The 5207-nt window shown below is 37.2% G+C and overlaps 1 protein-coding gene across 4 annotated transcripts in view; it reads right to left on the bottom strand.

Moving 5' to 3' along the window:
• LOC106521875 (spermatid perinuclear RNA-binding protein) overlaps nucleotides 1-3565 on the bottom strand; it is an 88553-nt gene extending 84988 nt beyond the window's left edge. For all 4 annotated transcript variants that reach the window (XM_014014625.1, XM_014014626.1, XM_014014623.1 and 1 more), the window contains exon 1: nucleotides 3338-3565. The gene's annotated coding sequence lies outside the window, so the exon portion shown is untranslated. The remainder of the gene's footprint in view (nucleotides 1-3337) is intronic.
• Between the last annotated feature and the right edge of the window lie 1642 nt (nucleotides 3566-5207).

A 5207-nucleotide genomic window follows, 5' to 3' on the forward strand; every position in this document is an offset into this window, starting at 1 on the left:
AGCATATAGCTAAAACCTTGATGGTTTTACAATAGCAGCTGCATTCTGACGTGATAAGCTTTATGTTTTATATTCAACTAACGTGTGATCCTCAATGTTTTAGTTAGCATATAGCTAAAACATTGATGGTTTTACAATAGCAGCTGCATTCTGACGTGATAAGCTTTATGTTTTATATTCAACTAACGTGTGATCCGATTAGTCGACTAATCGAATAAATAATCGGTGATTAATCGATTATTAAAATAATCGTTTGTGGCAGCCCTACATTTAAGCCAACCATTGCAGTTTATGCAGTTCTTTGCGATATGCCTATTGCACCGGCTGTTATCGCAGTGACGATATATTTCCGATATATTGTGCAGCCCTAAACTGCAGCACCTGAAAAAGCTGCATTTATCATCCATCTTTATCAAGGTTGATGTTCGACTTGAAAACTTAACCAGAAAACTTCTGTTTGTTTGTTTGTTTGTTTGTTTCTTGTCTGTTAAGATTAAAAGCTCTGTTCTGAGCCAACGCGAGCCTGAACACCAGTAAATCTTCAGAGCTGAGGATTTACTGTTGGGAAAACGTTGATGTATTCCTTACACACAGCTCAGGACAACTAATTGAAATCAAAATGTCACGTACGCACTTGATCCTCGTTTACAGGAGTGTTTCTGCATCCTCGTCAAGCTGCCGCTCGTCCTGAGGAAACCGATCTGGAACATTAGGCTTGGGTTGCAGTTTCTATTTACATTCCTCGGGCTCAGAGGAGCCCACCCCCCAGCCTCGAACCGTGCTGTGTCCGCTCACCGGGCCTCCGCTGAAACCCGACCTGATAATGTGAATGACTAAGTGTTTTATCAAGAGGGGGGGTGTGAAAGTGAAATATGGTAATAGGGTGAGGCTGCCTTATTAGTTATCAGGAAGAGAGTTGATTTTAATTCTCAAACAGAGCCGATGATTGTCCTCTGCAGAAAACTTTACACGACAGAAACAAGCCTGGAAAAGCATTAAATCTGAGCGGGACAGCCTCTGTGGATGAATCATCCTCAGGTTTTCCATCATTTGATGCAGAAACACGAACAACAGCAGCGTCAGCTCTGTGACTGAGCTACCATCAGAGGTGATGTCATCACTTTCACACTGATTGGAGGTTTAACGTCGACTGAAACATTCATCCAGATCTGAGGCCTCAGAGTCTCCTCCTGCATGTTTTATTCACTCAGTAAATCCAGGAGGAAACTGAAGGAGAGAGGGGTCAGAGAAAGAGAAAATAAAAACAACTTTCTTCTTTTTTTTGTTTGTTTTGTTTTGTTTCAGGAGGAAACATGAAGTTCTGTCAAAAAGGAAATCAGCTGAAACTGTTTCTGTTCAAATATCTGGTAAAGCGAAGGAAACGAGGCACATTTTCCTGAATTATTTGGAAGCAGTAAATAACAGGAGAAGTGACTGATGCACAGAAAAACTTTAACCCCCCCCCCCCCCCCAAAAAAAAAATTAAAGAAAAGAAAAAAGGTCATGTCTATTAGATGGAAGCAAAAAATAAAAACGGTTCCACTGAAGTGACATTTTCATTTGCTTCATGTTTTTAACTACGACATGTTTGTTAAAATGATCCGAGTCCTTCTGGTGATTTACATGGGTTTATGAGGGAACTGTGTCAAATAACTCCCACAAAGTCATGCCTGTAAAACTGACCAACACTAAACACCGTCACTTATTACGTCTCATTTGAAATATCACAAACAGCATCTGATCGAAACAACTAAACACCGGAACACCTGAGCCCAGGGTCGAGTTTTACAGCTGACTGTTCTGAGCTCAACAAATGAGTTCAGACCAGCTGTGATTTCTGCAGGTCTTTCATCTGAATCTGCTCCACAGGGAAAAATACGCAAAAATCAATTCTTTTATTTATTTTTAATAAATGGAAACTAGAGTTCCACATGTCTGAAATTAAATTGTGTCTGCTACAGCAATGCAACTGTTACAATCTGCATTTATTCACAGCCCACTTCAGCACCCAGCTGTATGCTTTTATTTTTCCGCCTTCCTCCGAGCATGATTTCAGCCGCTGCAGAGATTTCCACCTTCAGAAAGGATTTCCCGAGAGGACACACCGGTTTCAGGATTTCATACCGCTTGTCTCATCGTTTGCAACTTTTCCAAAGCTTGAGAAAAACCAGTCTGGAACAAGTCCTCAAAAACATCCAGGCTTTATCATTAAATGTAATCTGGAGGAATAAAATTAACTTGCTTGTTTTGATAGTTTTCTTTTTGCCTTGAATCTCTCTATAATTTCCACTAACTTGTCCTGGTTACAAATACAGTTGCATTTAGTCTTTTTAAAGATCTTATTTATCCCATTTTATTATGAGACTTAATAAACTCCTCTCTAACATTAGGCAATTCATGTGACAGAAAAACACAATATCAGCTAAATGTACTTTATGTTAAAATGATTAGCAGTAAATGCCCCCAGTGGCTGATTAATTTAACTATGAATGCAAAAAGCAACATTTTACTATGAAGGTTGTTTAGAAGATCTAACGGAGTAAAAACTAGTCATTGATTAATGGCTTATTTTTAAAGTAAAAATGTAATTTCTTAGGTTTTCTGGTAGTCTGGTAATTGTTTTCCCTTCATTCTTACAATAAAAACTACAGAAAAAAAGGTACAAGACTGAACTTTACAGGTAATTCCAGCTCAGTTATCATTGATTGATTTACAGTTACAGTTTGGATTGATAGTTTAGAACAAAAACTGTGCAGGCGCATTGTTTATTTATTGGAACTACTTTTAATTTAATCATTTTAAGGGCAAAAATCTAATAAATGTTTATAATTGGCTTGTTATCTTGCACAAATGATATGTATAAAAACATAGGATTTCTGGGATATGAATTTAAAATAATGTACCTTAGAACTAGTTGATGTATGTAAACATTAAAGTAAATCATATTTCCATCAGTAATCAGGACATCAAAGTATTTATTATGAACTTTAAAGGTGATAATAATAAGGGAACAGGTGCATGATCAGTGGGTGGGTCTGTTCCTCCTGAATTACAACAAGGTGCAACATTTCCCCCTCACCTGCAGAAATATATAAAAACATTTAAAAGTTAAAACCATCTGTTTTCACCCGCAATGAGTTTCTCCTTCAGCAAAACTTCCCATTTATTTAACTTTATAATTCATTAAGCAAGAAAGACTACAAATGAGTCGCAAAATTGCCGAAACATATGGATAAAAAGCCGAAAAAGGCAGGTTGAAGTTTAAGGAGCAGAGGGGGACAGTGGGGTGGGGGNCAGCGGTTCATCCCCGAAAACTGTCACCGAAAAGCGGACTTACCTCCACCGAGTGTCCGCTGACCACCGAGAGGTGCAGAAGCAGCTCAGCAGCTCAGCTTGTCCAATAAGAGTTGATTTTCGTGTTTTGCTTTGTTTTTTAAGTCTCCCGTAACCGTAACGGAGTCCCTTTCTGGTGTCAGTCTGTATCCGGACAGCGTGGGGTCGGAGCGGGAACAGCAGCGACGTGGTCCGGCCAACCTGCTACCAGCGCGCCGCTCGGTGCACGGGGTGGTGGAGGTTGTGGTCGCGCGTGCGCACAAGCACAAACTACTGCAAAAACAAAGATCGTCTAATAGAAAGATGTTCCATTTAAACTTTGGAGACTCTTGGAGGTTTCATACCTGAAGCTGGGCTTGTTGACGCATTTTTTCTACCTTTTACAATTAAGGGTTAATTAATTACCTGTGCTAGATTTTTTTTTATTAATCCATAATGCATTAACTAAACACGCTTCTTCCTTTCAGGGTCACGGGTACACCTTTGCAGACAGGGCCATGATCACATGGGCTCACAAATAACCTCTCATCCAGGGACAATTTAGAGTTGGCTTTTTGGACTGTAGACATGCACGGGTATAAGATGCAAAAACCATTAATGAAAACGTACTAGGTCAGGTTTGATGACTGCAAAGTTACATCTTTATCAACAGCACCAGATTTATCAAAACTTGTGTCATATCTCTTGTTTGCTTACTGTAATTTCTACAGTCTTCAAGTCTTATTTTTTTGTTTTCAACATCAAGATATTATAATATATGTAAATACTTTATAATACACTGAAGCACTTTGTTATTATTTTTTTCAAGAAATGAACTAAATTCATGTTGAAAAAACAAATTCACTTTTTGCTTTATAGGACATTTGTTAGAATTCAGAGTTTCACATTGTTATTAATAATGTTTTATTCTCAGATTACAAGCTATGGATGTTTTCTGCTGATGGCCTCTCTGTAAATTTACAAACACAGAGTTTAAAGTTGGAATCTGAAATTACAATTTAAACAAGTAACATCAAGAACACCGGTGGTTTAAAATGACTGGATGGTCAGCGCAGCTGTTTGTCTTTTAGTCAGTTGTTTATGGAACATCTGCAGTCTTTAATTTAAAAAACCAGCAGTTTGATTACATTCTGTTTGTGTTCACATCAGCCAGGACAGGAGGGCTGCATGTTTACAGGGCTGCTGAAGACATTTACAGTCTAAAGTCCTTTGTACATTGTGTGACATTTAAAGATAAAAGCTTTTATCTCCTCAAACAGAAACTCTTTAAAATCCACATCATGATCATTTGGGAAAAGAGTTATGTAGATTTCAACATGAGTTTTTTTTCTGCTTTAGTGGAGGGATTTTGTGGCCTCCACTAATTAAAAAAAATGTGATTTTGTACATGCTGTAACAAATAATATAATATTCCACCTGGTATAATCAAGTGATAAATTTAAACCCTTTTTTATAACATATATACATTTTGTGCATGTCTGTTAGCTGTATTTCTCTGTTTGTAATGTTTGACTAAGTTTTCTTTACACTAAATGGAGCTGTGTTTAATCTGATTGTATTTTTTGTACAATCACAAAAACAATCTTGTAGCCAAGAAATTTGTGTTGCAGAAGCAGAAACAATCAGTGAACTGTGATTTAGTTGTTGTGATTTTATTTTTATTTATTTTTCTGTTATTAAAAAACAATAAATTAGCAGCAGGTTTGATCGGCTGCACTGCAACTAAAATGTATTTCCAATTTAATTTACAACAGCCTTGATTTATTGCAGAATATTTGTATGAAAAAGGCTTTAATGAGCTTATGACTTACTACATGATGTGTTATTTTTATTACTTTTGTAATAGAATATGATAGGCAAACTCTCCTGATCTC

This window comes from Austrofundulus limnaeus, unplaced genomic scaffold (assembly GCF_001266775.1).
Source record: "Austrofundulus limnaeus strain Quisiro unplaced genomic scaffold, Austrofundulus_limnaeus-1.0 Scaffold117, whole genome shotgun sequence".
In the NCBI taxonomy this organism is placed as follows: domain Eukaryota; kingdom Metazoa; phylum Chordata; class Actinopteri; order Cyprinodontiformes; family Rivulidae; genus Austrofundulus; species Austrofundulus limnaeus.